The sequence below is a fragment of the Lactuca sativa genome, chromosome 4 (assembly GCF_002870075.4).
Source record: "Lactuca sativa cultivar Salinas chromosome 4, Lsat_Salinas_v11, whole genome shotgun sequence".
In the NCBI taxonomy this organism is placed as follows: Eukaryota; Viridiplantae; Streptophyta; class Magnoliopsida; order Asterales; family Asteraceae; genus Lactuca; species Lactuca sativa.
The window spans coordinates 225,542,140-225,562,871 of NC_056626.2; positions in this window are offsets into that span (position 1 = coordinate 225,542,140).

A 20,732-nucleotide genomic window follows, 5' to 3' on the forward strand; every position below is an offset into this window, starting at 1 on the left:
CTAGGTGGCTTTCCTGATCAGGGACACGAACGCATATGCTTGCATATGCCCATTGTACGCACCCATTAGGCACTCTTTCCATTAAGCACTTAATGCTTACAACTAGACGTCCAAATTTCAAATCCAAGCCTTGGGGTACGTCTTAATTCATAAAGTCACTAACTTAGAGCATTTGCATGGCTTAAATGAACTCAAACCCTAGATTTAGAATCCTACTTTCACCAAATGGACATAAACACATGCTTGGTTGATCCTCAACCATCAAGATACTAACTTTATGGACTAGGGACCTCAGAAACATCAAGAGAAGCAATCCTAACTTCCAGAGTGGAAGAATCCCACTAGATTTCATTCATGGAAATAAAAAGTGAACAAAACTCCATAGAACTAGATCTAAGCATACAAGGAGCAAGTTCGAAGTTGTATACCTCAATGAAGGTAGGAATGTTAAGTGTAATCGGGATTTAGAAGCCCTCCCTTGATCAAAGCTCCTTCGTCAAGCTCCTTCTACCTCAAGGTTCACCAAAACACATAAAGAGGTCAAATCTTCTCTAAATGGGTTAGGATTTCGAAAAAAGGCTAAAAGGGTAATAGAGGTTGAGAAATGAGGGGATCATGGGTCATAATGATGCTTAAATAGGGTACAAACCCTAAAAAATAGGGTTTGTCCCTAGATGACATACGCCAAGTGTACGCACGTCCCCCTTAAAGTTTCACTTTACACCCCTTGGGACCATATTTAAAAATTATTTACACACTAAGGGTCAAAATGAAAAGTACCTTGAATCAGGTTTTATAATAATGCCCCACTCTCGAAGTCGGCTACCACAAATAACTCCGACTCATGCTCCATCATCTTGTCCTCAGGCTCCCCCGTCTATTTAGAACCCTTTCGGTGTTTCCACTGCACCTTCACATATCCACCATCTTGTTCTATAGAGTCTTTGTCCTCTTGTCAATGATCGTCACTGGTCTCTTTATATAATTCAGGCGATCATCCACCTGGATGTCCACTAATACACCCACTACAAAATCATCAACCAAGAACTTCCGCAGCTGAGAGACATGAGTGCTATGACTCTGACTGAGCTCCTCTAGCAGATCCAAACGATACGCCACTCTGCCCACCCGGGCTAAAACCCTGCGAAACCAATATACATGAATCGGATGACACCTTTCCAAGGTGACACCTTCAGGGGTACCATATCTCCAACCTAAAATTCCAAGTCTGACCAACATTTTTCTACGTATCTCTTCTATTGACTATGTGTCGTCTGAAGTCTATTACAGACCTACTGCATAAATTTCGACATCTTGAGTACCACCTCGGTACTCACTATGGCCCACTAACCGACCTTTCCCCAAAATATTGGGGTCATACAATTCCACCCATAGAGCATCTCAAAAGGAGATCGATCAATGTTGGTGTGATAAATGTTGTTATACGAAAATTCCACCAAAGGAATATATGTATCCCCACTATTGCCAAAATCCAGAACACATGTCCGCAATATATCTTCCAAAGTCTTGATCGTCCGCTCACGCATACCATCAGTCTGTGGGTGAAAAGCTATACTAAAATGCAGACCAAAACCTTGAAGTAAACCGAACATACCTATCAGTGACCACATAAATCTGTACCCGGTGACGCATTACCACCTCTCGAATGTAGACATCAACCAGCTTCTCTGCCGAAATCCTGTCCTGAATCAGAATGAAATGCGCACTCTTGGTTAATCGATCCACGATAACCCATATCAAATCGACTATTTGCGTCGTCTGTGGTAACTTTGTGTTGAAATATATCGTAATCTCTTCCGATTTCCAAACGATAACTCCTAATGACTCCATTTTTCTATGAGGTCGCTGATGCTCGGCCTTTACTTTCCTGCAAGTAAAGCACCTCTCCACATATCGCTTCATGCATGGCCACCAATACTCGAGCCAGAGATCTCTATACATCTTTGTTGCTTAGGGATGAATAGAGAATCTCGATTTGTGCACCTCCTCCATCAAAACCTTACATACATCACCCTTAATATGGAACCCACACCCTTTAGTGAAGGTTCAATAACCTCGACTATCATAATCAAATGAAGCCACATGACTTACTATGTGCTCACTCTTCCGGTGTTCTTCCTTCATAGCCTCAGCTCGAGCCTCTCAAATCTGCTCTAAGAGTGGGGTAATCACTGTCATCCTCAAACACACGTCCATGATCAGAGCACCGACCACCTTGCGACTAAGAGCATCGACCACCACGTTGGCCTTCCTGATGTGATAAAGGATCTTACAATCATAATCCTTCACCACATCCAACCATTTATGTTGCCTCATATTCAGATTCGGCTGATCTATCAAGTACCTTATGGTCTTGCGGTCTGTGTAGATAGCACATCGGACCCCATAGAGGTAATGTCGCCAACTCTTAAGGAAAAACATCACAACCCCCAACACCAAATCATGCATAGGATAATTCGACTCATGAGGCTTCAACAACCATGAAGCATAAGCGATCACATGACCCTGGTGCATCAGAACTCTACCCAAACCCGTGATTGATGCATCACAATACACCCTAAAATCATCAACGCCCTTCGGGAGGGTCAGAATCGGCGCCTCACACAATCTCTGTCCTCACACAATCTCTGTCTTAGAGTCTCAAGAGTTGTCAGCTACTCAAGCCCCCAACAAAACGTGATAGTGTTCTTTATCAATCGAGTCAAAGCTACCTCTATCTTGTGGAAATCCTAAATGAATCTCCAATAGTAACCTGACAATCCAAGGAAACTCCAAATCTCAGATTGAGACCTTGGAACCTCGCATTTCATCACTGCGTAAACCTTGGCCGCGTCGAGCAGAATACCATTCTAATTGACAAGGTGCCCCATAAACTGCACGTCACACAACCAAAACTCAGACTTGGAGAACTTCGTATACAACCTCTCCCTCCTCAAAGTCTCTAATACCTCTCTCAGATGCTCCTTATGTTGCTCCTGGGTCCTGGAATAAACCAAGATGTCATCAATAAACACAATCACCAATTGATCCAACATCGGCCTGCATATGTAATTCATGAGATCCATGAATGCAGTTGGAGCACTGGTGAGCCTAAAAGCCATCACCACGAAATCTTAATGACCATAACGAGTTCGAAAGGTTATCTTCTACGTATACTCCTCTCTCACCCTCATATGATGATAACCCATACGCAGATCAATCTTGGAAAACTAATATGCACCATGAAGTTAATCAAATAAATCTTCAGTCCTCAGGAGCGCGTAACGGTTCTTCACCATTAGCTTATTCAGCTCCCAATAGTCGATACACATCCGATGCGACCCATTTTTCTTCTTTACAAACAATATCGATGCTCCCCACAGTGAACTACTCCGCTATATAAATCCCTTGTTTAACAGCTCCTGCAGCTGTGCAGACAACTCCTATATGTCTTGAGGTGCTAACCGATAAGGTGATTTTGCTATCGAAGCTGCACCAGGAACCATGTCAATTCGAAACTCCACCAACCTCTCCGGAGGCAGTCCAGGAAAATCCTATGAAAACACATTCGAGTACTCCCAAACAATCGGTACATTTTCCGAAGTCGCCTTAACCTTCTCTCAGGTATCTATCACATATGCAACAAATCCAGAACAACATTGTTGAAGATAACATCTGGTTCTAGCTGCTAAACATAGAGTCGGACCAACCTGAACACCCTCTACATAAATCACTAACTCTCCCCATCTTGGGGTCCGTATAAACACCAACTAATACTCACAATCAATCATTTCCCATTAGGGCTCAGCCAATCCATCCCCATAATAACCTTGCTCTGCCGCAGAGGAATAAGAACCAAATCAATCGGATACCGCTCACTAAAAAACTCCAATACACAACCTCAATGAACCCTCAATACCCGCACAGTACGATCATCAGCAATCTCAACCTCTAGTGGACAATCCAGTTCCCTTGGAGCGTCGAAAAACCACTTGCTAAGTGCAAGAAATACAAAGGATCGTTCACAAGGAATGATCCTAAATATAAAACAGATAAATATAAGTAGGAAAAGCAACATAAATAAAGAGATGGGGAGAATATACATACCTTTCACCACGTCAGGTGTTGGACGAGCCTCCTCGACTGTCAGCTGAAATGTCCTGCTCCTTACAATAGGCGCCTCCGCCTTTCCCTGACGACTATCCTTAATCCGCAAGGTCGTAGGAGCTGGTGCCACAATTGGTGCTCTTGTCTCTAGACTCAGAAAATCGACCTTTTATGGCCCCTCTAATTGTAGTGAAATCAAATCAAACTCGATCCATGGGTGGTGGCTGTGCAATCCCGACTAAAGTGCCCAGTCTTGTTGTACTAGTAGCAGCCTAAACCACCTCCTCTGCAGGCTCCATCGTGCGACTTGTTGCACTTGCCAAAGCGGCCCCAGCCATGCTGGCCCCTCGACCTTGAATCAAAAACCTTGGGCCTCTTGCTCGAACCCTCAAAACCCTGAACCTGATATGACTTCCTATTCTTCTCCATCTCCATATCAATCTCCCTCTCTCTGGCTGTTGCTATCATATCCTCTAATGTCTTACAACTGGATATACCCACAAAATACCTAATGTCGTTCCTCAGTATAGCATGATACCACCTTCTTCATCTCCTCGTCTGCCACATATTTTGGAACTAGCAATGACCTCTCACGAAACATAGCAGTGATATCTGCCATCATCTCAGTAGTCTGGAAAATGTCCTGAGACTCCCTCGCCAACTGTTGGACATCAATCAATGGTGAAAACTCAGCCTGAAACTTCGTCACGGAATCCTCCCAAGTCATATACTCAACCACGCCCAACCTCCTCCTACTAATCTTGAGCTCTTTCTTTCAGAAGACATGAATCATATCTGAACTTTTCCCCCTCGGGGGAACAGCTACTTCAGAAGGCGTTCGTGACATCCGCTAATCAACGCATACTCACAATCGGCTCCTTCTTCCCGAAGAACTTTTGAGTCCCACATGCCCCAAAGTCTCAAAAAGTCAAAGTGCAAGCTCCCATCATCGCCACCATCTCAATACGAAAAGCGCCCAAGTTCTCATCCAGAATCTCCAAGATACCCTCATTGACCGTACCGAAGATCACAGGAGTCTGCTCAAGGATATGGCAGGTAATCTCTACTGAAATGAACTCCCGCATCTGATCATCCATAAACCTGACTCTAGTGCCCGAACCGGAACCATCACTGACACTACAGCCACTACTATAACCTCCACGAGTGATCACCATACTAAAAATAAACTACATAAACCATCAGAATATACTCGAAGAATCCCATACTTTAAAAGCTTCGTGGTATCTTCGTGACTCTCCTTGACTCGAGTACGAATCCTCTGCTTCCAGTAGTACTGTCACACCCCAAAACCGATAACGGCAGAATACGTTTCGGGGTGGATGACGTAGCGAACAGTATCATCACAATTGCATAATAGTAGAAACAAGAAACATACAACCATAGTATTACATAGTGAATTTAATTACATGAGTGTTTCGTAATGTTTAGCAATCACCCAAAAGTAAATCAAAAATAAGAGATGGGTCTTGTGTGCTCCACCTTTTCCAAAAACGCTGTGTCTGTACCTGTTTATCTTTGACCTGAAGATACAAGTTATTTTGAAAACAATTATCAGCATAAAGCTGGTGAGTTCATAAGAGTTTAGTGTGAGATTTTGTATACAAAGCATTAGTGTTAAAAATGTATCATTACGTTCATAAGTAGTAGAAACTTAGAAAATCCCATATTTTCCAGGAAAAACATTGCAAGTGACAATCTGTGAAAAGTATGCGTTCTTTATTCCTTTGAAAACAGTTTATTTTATAAATACATTGGCAATCTCCAAATAACAAGTGTGAAGGAATAGGTTGAGCCTGTAAATCAGTGATAGAGGTGCAAGCTTCCTTTAGTGATAGATACTTACTTACTTCGGGATGCAGTTTAGCATTTAGTGTAGTATTTTAGAGTAGTTGTAGGGTATTCCTTGTATATTACCAATAGTGAGGATAATAGCGGATCCCATGACCTTCCCGGTCATGCATAGTATAGTGAAGTAGTGGCATCCCTGGGCATGTACGGCGCGGACTGAGATTAACAGTCGGGATGTAATAGTGTCTGCCCCGTATAGATCTATACATGTAGAGTCGTCTCCTTGTTGGAAAACTTCGGGCGTAGTGGATAGCGAATAGAGTATCTCGTAGTGGGTTACTATATTATTGTTTGTTTAGTGTTTTCTCTATGCTTATAGTGTAGTAATCTTTTAGTATTGATCATAGTGTATTCTCTTACTAGTGTATCGTCTAGTAATAGTGAGTATTATAGTGTAGATAGTAATAACTTTAGCGAGTAGTAGCGGTAGCGACCCTAACCATACCTATTATGGTTATCTTAGTGAGGACGGTTCTTGGCATGTTAGTGCCTTTAGTATTAAGTGAAAGCGGTAACATTCGTATCCCACACGGATATACAGATTATATAACTAAGAAATCAACGACAGTCGGACGGATAACTACTACCCTAAGCCCACAATCAAACAAGAACAGGAAATAAGGCGAGATATCGGTCCTAAGTCCTCCAAGTCTTACTTATATAAATATATCAGAGTGGTTATATTTTATAAGTAAATCGATTAAATAAAAGTATTTTTCCAAAAGAACATATAAAAATCTGATTCACTGTTTAGAAATAGTTTGAAAAGGGTAAAACCCGTTTATAAAGCATAGGGACAAATCACATGTGATTTGAACTAAAGGTAGAGAATCACATGTGATTAATCCTTGTAACGCGGGGATCGTTCTGTAAAACATTACATAAACATTTATAAGCAACTTGTATCTCCCCCCTAAAACAATTAAAACATTTGAAAGGTTCATTAAAGGGGTATGAACTCACCTGAAATCGCGGAAATCGGGTAAATCGGGTAATAGTGCCGATTGAGCGTTTGGTACCAAATAACCACTTGAGCACCTTTTAGGACCCTAATGTCATATGAAATATGTATTTTACAAGAAGTTAATCATCTTGTACTCTTCATTATAGTATTTCGACATTCTAGTGTCGTTTTCGGGGTTTTAAGGCCTAGAAAGGGTTCCCGGGAGTGGTACAAGGCCATGGATGATTTATGGGAGGATCCATGAGTTCACTTTCTTAGAGTTTAGGGCCTAAAAGCCACCCATTGGGAGTTTACGGCCGTAAGCCCCTAGGCTTACGGCCGTAAACTCAAGTGGTATCCCAAAGTGTATGTTTAGGGCCTTATATCACTTCCTTAATTTAGTGGTGTGTGTTTTGGACCAAGAGGGAAGGATTAAACATCATAAATTGTGACATTTTTGGGGAGTTTACGGCCAAGACTTGTTCTTGGGCCGTAAACTCCTATAAATCCTTCAAGATGAATGTTTTACTTGTACAACATGGTCCTAAATGGCTTAGAAAAATCCTAGAAGGCCCTATAGTGAGTTTGGAACAATTTGGCGTACATTTTTGGGGAGTTTACGGCCCAAGAACATCCTTGGCCGTAAACTCTTCATTTGGTATCAAGATGAGGTGTTTAATGGTACAACACACTTCCAAAGGCCTTAGATAAATCCCTTTCATGCATTAGGGTAGTTTAAGGGCTTGTTTGACACAATTTCTTGGGTGTTTACGGCCCAAGCTTAGTCTTGGCCATAAACTCCTCTTTTTGTGCTCAAATGATGTTGTTTAATGCATTTAAGTGTTCCTTGGAGTCAAGTCTAATTTACCAAACATCCTAGAAGTGTTTTTGGGGCTTAAAACATGGATTTGAGGGGTGTTTGAGGTGTTTACGGCCTAAGCAAATGCTTGGGCCGTAAACTCCTTTTTAAGCATCATTTTCTTGTGTTTTAATGTCCAAACCCTTCTAGTTATAAGCCTTAATTAGTATACTAACATACAAGAAGGAAAAACTTGGTCTTTGGCTTGGTTTTGGGGGTTTACGGCCTAAGGAGCTTCTTAGGCCGTAAACTCCTCTTTGAAACTTGATTCCTATGATTTTTGGCCCTCAAATTCAATGAAGCATGTCTAGAATAAGATAGAGAATGAGTGCTTACGTTTGGAAGTCGGAAATTAGCGGAAATCGAGGTCGTTTTCGAGTCTAGAGAGAGAAAGTAGAGAGAGAGAGAGTGGGTGTGTAGTAAATAAGTGTTCAAATGTTGTGCACACTCATTGCATATGTCTCGGGAATCGCACCCGATACACGGCTACTCGATGTTTAAAGTTACCTGGGTTAAAACTTTTTACCCGGGTGAAGTGGTTGAAAAGGAACTACAACTCTATTAGGTTAAACGGGGTTAACACATACGAGTTATATTTCTTATAATAATATCAAGCCATGCATAAATTTAGATATTCGGATATTGACGATTCCATATATTGCATAGATTAACGTATAGTGACGCATTCCGTTAGTGGAAATGGGGTTTATAACGGAATTAGATTTGGGGTTGTCACAAGTACGGGCCCATACTACCTTCCACATCTATCTGTACTTTCCTCAAGAATCGCCCAGAATCCCCCAAATTACTTCCCTATCAATCCAAACAACCGTCATCAAAACAAGGCTCTTAGGCACCGAATTGCCTCCTAGGTTTTCCCAGGGTTACCACTACACCACTCTCTGCCATTAGCTGCAGAAGGAGCACCCTATAACACCCTCTCACTAGCTTACAGATACAATTACATACCACCGACACTAGATAATTATTTGAAAGAAAGGTCTCACACTACAACGGTTGGACTCAAACAAGAGTTGTGCAATAGAGTTAAACCTAACCTTATAAAGTTACCTAATCTCAGTAATATGTAATTTAGCATATTTGCTTACTAGTTAGCTGATGTTAATGGAAACTCCTAAAATCACAAAGCAAGAAACATTCGAGCATTGAGTAATCGGAATCAAGGTATAACCTAAACATGCCACCCTATCAATGATTGATCAGTGCTAGCATGCAAGTCTAAGGTCATATAGTCAGCATATAAAGACATCTCTCCTAACATTCTATCAAGCAACCTGAGCCGATCCTTAGCCCTAATCTAGCATGTAATTAAAATATCCTTAATTCAAAGCATAACACAGAACATGTATGGGTATTTTGGGAAAAATGACTTGAGCTCGGTCAATTGCATGCACCACACCCCTTTATTTTATTTAAAAAACTCCTTTTATAAAACATTTCTTTTTATGAAAAATGTGCTAAACCCTCAATTTGAGTTCAAACATACCCGAGAGTATGCCCGAATCCCTCAAACCAATGCTCTGATACTAACTTTTAACGTCCCAAAATCCAAAACCAAATTCTTTTGTTTCCATATTAAATAAGACATTAACCAAACATGCTTAGCAAAACCAAAGGAAAATCATAATGTATTCATAAGCATCAAAAACACATCAAAGTCAAATAAATGAAAAATTATGGTGTGTGAGATGGGATCATCCCGATCTCTTCCCCTTTGATCCGGAAGTACCTGAACATAAACTGAAAATCGTAAGCACGAAACTTTGTGAGTTCCTCAAAATACCGCATACCATACATATATTCCAGCTCAAGGCGGTGTCGGGTCTATTTCACCCCATATCTATTTCGCACCAAGACTATTTCAACTCATGTATCGGCCCAAGCCATATCGGGTTTATTTCAACCCCGAGTCTATTTAAGCTCATATGTCAGCACAAGGTTGTACCAGGTTTATTTCACCCCATATACATACAGAAAACATGCACATATGCATTCAACAGGAGCCACAAATACTACAAGCACATAACATATCCTAGTGTCCTACAGTATAGTGAGTAAACTCACTTCAGTTTACTGTCAGTCAAACAGATGATCAGGCTGTTGAATCGGAAAATCCCCGAGCTAACTAATCAAATAAAACCCCAATTAATGATTATGCCATAAACCATAACCAGGAATCTATTTCATTTGTCCAACGCCTATGGTAAAAGACCATTTTACCCTTTCCTAACTTGGCCCAATAATTATGGCCCAACTCAATGACACTAAAAGCCCAATAGTTGTCTAATTCCTAAAGGATACTTAAAGCCCAATATGGGCCCAAATCCAAGAAGGCCCAAATCCTAACAATGACCCAAAGCACAAAGCCTATAACTAGGCCTAGTACCATGCACGTACCAGAAGTGCCCCCGACGTACTAGGTGGCTTGCTTGACTAGCGACTCGAACGCGTACACGCAACGTATGCACCCATTCAACACTATTTCCATTAAGCACTTAATGCTTACAACTAGATGTCCAAACTTTTGATACAAGCGTTGGGGAACGTCTTAATTCATAAAGTCATTAACTTAGAGCCTTTTCATGGCTCAAATGAACTCAAACCCTACATTTAGCATCCTACTTTCACTGAATGGACAAAAACACATGCATGGTTGATCCTCAACCATCAAGATGGTAACTTTATGGACTAGGGACCTCAAAAACATCAAGAGAAGCAACTCTTAGCTTCTAAAGTGGAAGAATCCCACTATATCTCATTCATGGGACTAAAAAGTGAACAAAACTCCATAAAACTAGATCTAATCATACAATGAGCAAGTTCCAAGATTTTATACCTCAATGAAGCCGGAAATGATGAGTGAAATTTGGATCTACAAGCTCTTCCTTGATCAAAGCTCCTTCTCCAAGCTCCTTCTACCTCAACATTCACCAACACAAAATAAAACACACACAAAGAGGTCAAATCTTCTCTAGATTGGTTAAGGTTTCGAAAAAAGGCTCAAATGGGCAATGGATGATGAGAAATGAGGGGATCATGGGTCATAATGATGCTTAAATAGGGTCCAAACCCTAAAACTTAGGGTTTATCCGTGATCGACGTATGCCAAACGTACACACGCCCCCCCTCAAAGTTTCACTTTACACCATTTGGACAAAATTTGCAAATTACTTTCACACTAAGGGTAAAAACAAAAAGTACCTTGAATCGGGTGTTAAACTATTGCTCTGTTCTAAATGCTTAAAAGATTGAATTTTGGTAGGATAGGTGCCAATTATATTTATATATCAATATTTTCATTATGTACTCACACATACATAAGCACAATGTAACTCTTGGTTTATGTGTTATTCAGTTTTCAACATTTTTAGACTTTTGGATTGGAACTCGAAGAGTTAGGGAGTTCCAAGTTGTCAAGTAGAGATCATTTCGGATGTGGAATGAAGGGTCTACTCGACGACTTGGAAGGCCCCAACTCGACGAGTAGACACTGGAAAGGAAAATCCTAAATTTCAGGGTTTGTACCCTATTTAAAGGCCTTAAGCCTCACTTGTAGCCTCCCTTATCACCCCCTTTATCTAAAGAAACCCTAAATCGTGTCTCATCTCCCATTTTGAGTATGTAAGGGCTTAAGGAGTGCCTTTTTGGTGTTTATGTGAAGAACCTTGAAGTGGTTGCTTCATAGCTGAAGGGAGAGGTTGTAGATCCGGTGTTTACTCTCCTGTGGCAACCATTTTAAGGTATAAAGTCGAAAACTTGACCTTCCATCGCTTAGATCTTCTTCTATGAAAGTTCATGGCCATTATTAGCCTAGTTTAGTACCATTCATGGTTTTGAGCATGATATGAAGATATGGCTTTAGATTTGGACATCTCAGGGCCTTTGGGGACTTAAAGTTGCCAACATTATCAAGTATTGGCCCTCTTTCATGCTCTAAGACCCTTGACAAGCTTTGATTAAGTTTTTTTAGCCTTTGATGCCTTTCATGGATGTAAAGTTAGCAACTTTACGTGGTATCTTAACCCTAGGGGAGGGTTGGATCTCTATTTTGGAGCTTTAGATTCAAATGGAAAGGCACTGAATATGTTGAGACAGGGGAAACTCGATGATTTGCCCTGGTAAATCGACGAGTTGGGTTGGGTTTTCCCGCTTTCTAGATACTGAGTAAACTCGGCGAGCCGAGGAGATAACTCGATGAGTTAGCTAGGGTCTTTCCTGATTTTCTGAACATTGAAGGAACTCGATGAATTGCTAGATGCACTCGACAAGTTGGGTCAACATGGGTTGTTAACCTTAACTGTAGACTTTAACTTTGACCTTTGACTTTGGGCAAGTTAGTACCAAGGGGTGCTGGGAGTACCATTTAATGAGAAGAAGATATTTGGGACATATTAATATATTATAAGTTCTAATATATTAATATGAAATCATATTATTTAATTAGTATTGATCAAGAATTAATTTGGAATTAATTTAGTGATCAAAAAGAGACTAATTAAATATATGGGTTGATTGTGTAAATCATCCAACAACCCATCACCCACCAATCAGTGACCTGTATAGTTAAATGGGTCGTGTTCGGGTTGGTGATTTTTGACCGGGAATCTAGTTCATTTGTCCAACACTCATGGTAAAAGACCATTTTACCCTTTCCGCACTTGGGCCAATAACCGTGGCCCAACCTAATGGCACTAAACGCCCAATAGTGGCCTAATTCCTAAAGGACACCCAAAGCCTAATATGGGCCCAGATCCAAGAAGGCCCATCCCACAGAGCCCATGACCAGGCCTAGTATGTTGCACGTACCTGAAGTACGCCCGATGTACTAGGTGGCTTTCCTGATCAGGGACACGAACGCATATGCTTGCATATGCCCATTGTACGCACCCATTAGGCACTCTTTCCATTAAGCACTTAATTCTTACAACTAGACGTCCAAATTTCAAATCCAAGCCTTGGGGTACGTCTTAATTCATAAAGTCACTAACTTAGAGCATTTGCATGGCTTAAATGAACTCAAACCCTAGATTTAGAATCCTACTTTCACCAAATGGACATAAACACATGCTTGGTTGATCCTCAACCATCAAGATACTAACTTTATGGACTAGGGATCTCAGAAACATCAAGAGAAGCAATCCTAACTTCCAGAGTGGAAGAATCCCACTAGATTTCATTCATGGAAATAAAAAGTGAATAAAACTCCATAGAACTAGATCTAAGCATACAAGGAGCAAGTTCGAAGTTGTATACCTCAATGAAGGTAGGAATGTTAAGTGTAATCGGGATTTAGAAGCCCTCCCTTGATCAAAGCTCCTTCGTCAAGCTCCTTCTACCTCAAGGTTCACCAAAACACATAAAGAGGTCAAATCTTCTCTAAATGGGTTAGGATTTCGAAAAAAGGCTAAAAGGGTAATAGAGGTTGAGAAATGAGGGGATCATGGGTCATAATGATGCTTAAATAGGGTACAAACCCTAAAAAATAGGGTTTGTCCCTAGATGACATACGCCAAGTGTACGCACGTCCCCCTTAAAGTTTCACTTTACACCCCTTGGGACCATATTTAAAAATTATTTACACACTAAGGGTCAAAATGAAAAGTACCTTGAATCAGGTTTTATAATAATGCCCCACTCTCGAAGTCGGCTACCACAAATAACTCCGACTCATGCTCCATCATCTTGTCCTCAGGCTCCCCCGTCTATTTAGAACCCTTTCGGTGTTTCCACTGCACCTTCACATATCCACCATCTTGTTCTATAGAGTCTTTGTCCTCTTGTCAATGATCGTCACTGGTCTCTTTATATAATTCAGGCGATCATCCACCTGGATGTCCACCAATACACCCACTACAAAATCATCAACCAAGAACTTCCGCAGCTGAGAGACATGAGTGCTATGACTCTGACTGAGCTCCTCTAGCAGATCCAAACGATACGCCACTCTGCCCACCCGGGCTAAAACCCTGCGAAACCAATATACATGAATCGGATGACACCTTTCCAAGGTGACACCTTCAGGGGTACCATATCTCCAACCTAAAATTCCAAGTCTGACCAACATTTTTCTACGTATCTCTTCTATTGACTATGTGTCGTCTGAAGTCTATTACAGACCTACTGCATAAATTTCGACATCTTGAGTACCACCTCGGTACTCACTATGGCCCACTAACCGACCTTTCCCCAAAATATTGGGGTCATACAATTCCACCCATAGAGCATCTCAAAAGGAGATCGATCAATGTTGGTGTGATAAATGTTGTTATACGAAAATTCCACCAAAGGAATATATGTATCCCCACTATTGCCAAAATCCAGAACACATGTCCGCAATATATCTTCCAAAGTCTTGATCGTCCGCTCATGCATACCATCAGTCTGTGGGTGAAAAGCTATACTAAAATGCAGACCAAAACCTTGAAGTAAACCGAACATACCTATCAGTGACCACATAAATCTGTACCCGGTGACGCATTACCACCTCTCGAATGTAGACATCAACCAGCTTCTCTGCCGAAATCCTGTCCTGAATCAGAATGAAATGCGCACTCTTGGTTAATCGATCCACGATAACCCATATCAAATCGACTATTTGCGTCGTCTGTGGTAACTTTGTGTTGAAATATATCGTAATCTCTTCCGATTTCCAAACGATAACTCCTAATGACTCCATTTTTCTATGAGGTCGCTGATGCTCGGCCTTTACTTTCCTGCAAGTAAAGCACCTCTCCACATATCGCTTCATGCATGGCCACCAATACTCGAGCCAGAGATCTCTATACATCTTTGTTGCTTAGGGATGAATAGAGAATCTCGATTTGTGCACCTCCTCCATCAAAACCTTACATACATCACCCTTAATATGGAACCCACACCCTTTAGTGAAGGTTCAATAACCTCGACTATCATAATCAAATGAAGCCACATGACTTACTATGTGCTCACTCTTCCGGTGTTCTTCCTTCATAGCCTCAGCTCGAGCCTCTCAAATCTGCTCTAAGAGTGGGGTAATCACTGTCATCCTCAAACACACGTCCATGATCAGAGCACCGACCACCTTGCGACTAAGAGCATCGACCACCACGTTGGCCTTCCTGATGTGATAAAGGATCTTACAATCATAATCCTTCACCACATCCAACCATTTATGTTGCCTCATATTCAGATTCGGCTGATCTATCAAGTACCTTATGGTCTTGCGGTCTGTGTAGATAGCACATCGGACCCCATAGAGGTAATGTCGCCAACTCTTAAGGAAAAACATCACAACCCCCAACACCAAATCATGCATAGGATAATTCGACTCATGAGGCTTCAACAACCATGAAGCATAAGCGATCACATGACCCTGGTGCATCAGAACTCTACCCAAACCCGTGATTGATGCATCACAATACACCCTAAAATCATCAACGCCCTTCGGGAGGGTCAGAATCGGCGCCTCACACAATCTCTGTCCTCACACAATCTCTGTCTTAGAGTCTCAAGAGTTGTCAGCTACTCAAGCCCCCAACAAAACGTGATAGTGTTCTTTATCAATCGAGTCAAAGCTACCTCTATCTTGTGGAAATCCTAAATGAATCTCCAATAGTAACCTGACAATCCAAGGAAACTCCAAATCTCAGATTGAGACCTTGGAACCTCGCATTTCATCACTGCGTAAACCTTGGCCGCGTCGAGCAGAATACCATTCTAATTGACAAGGTGCCCCATAAACTGCACGTCACACAACCAAAACTCAGACTTGGAGAACTTCGTATACAACCTCTCCCTCCTCAAAGTCTCTAATACCTCTCTCAGATGCTCCTTATGTTGCTCCTGGGTCCTGGAATAAACCAAGATGTCATCAATAAACACAATCACCAATTGATCCAACATCGGCCTGCATATGTAATTCATGAGATCCATGAATGCAGCTGGAGCACTGGTGAGCCTAAAAGCCATCACCACGAAATCTTAATGACCATAACGAGTTCGAAAGGTTATCTTCTACGTATACTCCTCTCTCACCCTCATATGATGATAACCCATACGCAGATCAATCTTGGAAAACTAATATGCACCATGAAGTTAATCAAATAAATCTTCAGTCCTCAGGAGCGCGTAACGGTTCTTCACCATTAGCTTATTCAGCTCCCAATAGTCGATACACATCCGATGCGACCCATTTTTCTTCTTTACAAACAATATCGATGCTCCCCACAGTGAACTACTCCGCTATATAAATCCCTTGTTTAAGAGCTCCTGCAGCTGTGCAGACAACTCCTATATGTCTTGAGGTGCTAACCGATAAGGTGATTTTGCTATCGAAGCTGCACCAGGAACCATGTCAATTCGAAACTCCACCAACCTCTCCGGAGGCAGTCCAGGAAAATCCTATGAAAACACATTCGAGTACTCCCAAACAATCGGTACATTTTCCGAAGTCGCCTTAACCTTCTCTCAGGTATCTATCACATATGCAACAAATCCAGAACAACATTGTTGAAGATAACATCTGGTTCTAGCTGCTAAACATAGAGTCGGACCAACCTGAACACCCTCTACATAAATCACTAACTCTCCCCATCTTGGGGTCCGTATAAACACCAACTAATACTCACAATCAATCATTTCCCATTAGGGCTCAGCCAATCCATCCCCATAATAACCTTGCTCTGCCGCAGAGGAATAAGAACCAAATCAATCGGATACCGCTCACTAAAAAACTCCAATACACAACCTCAATGAACCCTCAATACCCGCACAGTACGATCATCAGCAATCTCAACCTCTAGTGGACAATCCAGTTCCCTTGGAGCGTCGAAAAACCACTTGCTAAGTGCAAGAAATACAAAGGATCGTTCACAAGGAATGATCCTAAATATAAAACAGATAAATATAAGTAGGAAAAGCAACATAAATAAAGAGATGGGGAGAATATACATACCTTTCACCACGTCAGGTGTTGGACGAGCCTCCTCGACTGTCAGCTGAAATGTCCTGCTCCTTACAATAGGCGCCTCCGCCTTTCCCTGACGACTATCCTTAATCCGCAAGGTCGTAGGAGCTGGTGCCACAATTGGTGCTCTTGTCTCTAGACTCAGAAAATCGACCTTTTATGGCCCCTCTAATTGTAGTGAAATCAAATCAAACTCGATCCATGGGTGGTGGCTGTGCAATCCCGACTAAAGTGCCCAGTCTTGTTGTACTAGTAGCAGCCTAAACCACCTCCTCTGCAGGCTCCATCGTGCGACTTGTTGCACTTGCCAAAGCGGCCCCAGCCATGCTGGCCCCTCGACCTTGAATCAAAAACCTTGGGCCTCTTGCTCGAACCCTCAAAACCCTGAACCTGATATGACTTCCTATTCTTCTCCATCTCCATATCAATCTCCCTCTCTCTGGCTGTTGCTATCATATCCTCTAATGTCTTACAACTGGATATACCCACAAAATACCTAATGTCGTTCCTCAGTATAGCATGATACCACCTTCTTCATCTCCTCGTCTGCCACATATTTTGGAACTAGCAATGACCTCTCACGAAACATAGCAGTGATATCTGCCATCATCTCAGTAGTCTGGAAAATGTCCTGAGACTCCCTCGCCAACTGTTGGACATCAATCAATGGTGAAAACTCAGCCTGAAACTTCGTCACGGAATCCTCCCAAGTCATATACTCAACCACGCCCAACCTCCTCCTACTAATCTTGAGCTCTTTCTTTCAGAAGACATGAATCATATCTGAACTTTTCCCCCTCGGGGGAACAGCTACTTCAGAAGGCGTTCGTGACATCCGCTAATCAACGCATACTCACAATCGGCTCCTTCTTCCCGAAGAACTTTTGAGTCCCACATGCCCCAAAGTCTCGAAAAGTCAAAGTGCAAGCTCCCATCATCGCCACCATCTCAATACGAAAAGCGCCCAAGTTCTCATCCAGAATCTCCAAGATACCCTCATTGACCGTACCGAAGATCACAGGAGTCTGCTCAAGGATATGGCAGGTAATCTCTACTGAAATGAACTCCCGCATCTGATCATCCATAAACCTGACTCTAGTGCCCGAACCGGAACCATCACTGACACTACAGCCACTACTATAACCTCCACGAGTGATCACCATACTAAAAATAAACTACATAAACCATCAGAATATACTCGAAGAATCCCATACTTTAAAAGCTTCGTGGTATCTTCGTGACTCTCCTTGACTCGAGTACGAATCCTCTGCTTCCAGTAGTACTGTCACACCCCAAAACCGATAACGGCGGAATACGTTTCGGGGTGGATGACGTAGCGAACAGTATCATCACAATTGCATAATAGTAGAAACAAGAAACATACAACCATAGTATTACATAGTGAATTTAATTACATGAGTGTTTCGTAATGTTTAGCAATCACCCAAAAGTAAATCAAAAATAAGAGATGGGTCTTGTGTGCTCCACCTTTTCCAAAAACGCTGTGTCTGTACCTGTTTATCTTTGACCTGAAGATACAAGTTATTTTGAAAACAATTATCAGCATAAAGCTGGTGAGTTCATAAGAGTTTAGTGTGAGATTTTGTATACAAAGCATTAGTGTTAAAAATGTATCATTACGTTCATAAGTAGTAGAAACTTAGAAAATCCCATATTTTCCAGGAAAAACATTGCAAGTGACAATCTGTGAAAAGTATGCGTTCTTTATTCCTTTGAAAACAGTTTATTTTATAAATACATTGGCAATCTCCAAATAACAAGTGTGAAGGAATAGGTTGAGCCTGTAAATCAGTGATAGAGGTGCAAGCTTCCTTTAGTGATAGATACTTACTTACTTCGGGATGCAGTTTAGCATTTAGTGTAGTATTTTAGAGTAGTTGTAGGGTATTCCTTGTATATTACCAATAGTGAGGATAATAGCGGATCCCATGACCTTCCCGGTCATGCATAGTATAGTGAAGTAGTGGCATCCCTGGGCATGTACGGCGCAGACTGAGATTAACAGTCGGGATGTAATAGTGTCTGCCCCGTATAGATCTATACATGTAGAGTCGTCTCCTTGTTGGAAAACTTCGGGCGTAGTGGATAGCGAATAGAGTATCTCGTAGTGGGTTACTATATTATTGTTTGTTTAGTGTTTTCTCTATGCTTATAGTGTAGTAATCTTTTAGTATTGATCATAGTGTATTCTCTTACTAGTGTATCGTCTAGTAATAGTGAGTATTATAGTGTAGATAGTAATAACTTTAGCGAGTAGTAGCGGTAGCGACCCTAACCATACCTATTATGGTTATCTTAGTGAGGACGGTTCTTGGCATGTTAGTGCCTTTAGTATTAAGTGAAAGCGGTAACATTCGTATCCCACACGGATATACAGATTATATAACTAAGAAATCAACGACAGTCGGACGGATAACTACTACCCTAAGCCCACAATCAAACAAGAACAGGAAATAAGGCGAGATATCGGTCCTAAGTCCTCCAAGTCTTACTTATATAAATATATCAGAGTGGTTATATTTTATAAGTAAATCGATTAAATAAAAGTATTTTTCCAAAAGAACATATAAAAATCTGATTCACTGTTTAGAAATAGTTTGAAAAGGGTAAAACCCGTTTATAAAGCATAGGGACAAATCACATGTGATTTGAACTAAAGGTAGAGAATCACATGTGATTAATCCTTGTAACGCGGGGATCGTTCTGTAAAACATTACATAAACATTTATAAGCAACTTGTATCTCCCCCCTAAAACAATTAAAACATTTGAAAGGTTCATTAAAGGGGTATGAACTCACCTGAAATCGCGGAAATCGGGTAAATCGGGTAATAGTGCCGATTGAGCGTTTGGTACCAAATAACCACTTGAGCACCTTTTAGGACCCTAATGTCATATGAAATATGTATTTTACAAGAAGTTAATCATCTTGTACTCTTCATTATAGTATTTGGACATTCTAGTGTCGTTTTCGGGGTTTTAAGGCCTAGAAAGGGTTCCCGGGAGTGGTACAAGGCCATGGATGATTTATGGGAGGATCCATGAGTTCACTTTCTTAGAGTTTAGGGCCTAAAAGCCACCCATTGGGAGTTTACGGCCGTAAGCCCCTAGGCTTACGGCCGTAAACTCAAGTGGTATCCCAAAGTGTATGTTTAGGGCCTTATATCACTTCCTTAATTTAGTGGTGTGTGTTTTGGACCAAGAGGGAAGGATTAAACATCATAAATTGTGACATTTTTGGGGAGTTTACGGCCAAGACTTGTTCTTGGGCCGTAAACTCCTATAAATCCTTCAAGATGAATGTTTTACTTGTACAACATGGTCCTAAATGGCTTAGAAAAATCCTAGAAGGCCCTATAGTGAGTTTGGAACAATTTGGCGTACATTTTTGGGGAGTTTACGGCCCAAGAACATCCTTGGCCGTAAACTCTTCATTTGGTATCAAGATGAGGTGTTTAATGGTACAACACACTTCCAAAGGCCTTAGATAAATCCCTTTCATGCATTAGGGTAGTTTAAGGGCTTGTTTGACACAATTTCTTGGGTGTTTACGGCCCAAGCTTAGTCTTGGCCATAAACTCCTCTTTTTGTGCTCAAATGATGTTGTTTAATGCATTTAAGTGTTCCTTGGAGTCAAGTCTAATTTACCAAACATCCTAGAAGTGTTTTTGGGGCTTAAAACATGGATTTGAGGGGTGTTTGAGGTGTTTACGGCCTAAGCAAATGCTTGGGCCGTAAACTCCTTTTTAAGCATCATTTTCTTGTGTTTTAATGTCCAAACCCTTCTAGTTATAAGCCTTAATTAGTATACTAACATACAAGAAGGAAAAACTTGGTCTTTGGCTTGGTTTTGGGGGTTTACGGCCTAAGGAGCTTCTTAGGCCGTAAACTCCTCTTTGAAACTTGATTCCTATGATTTTTGGCCCTCAAATTCAATGAAGCATGTCTAGAATAAGATAGAGAATGAGT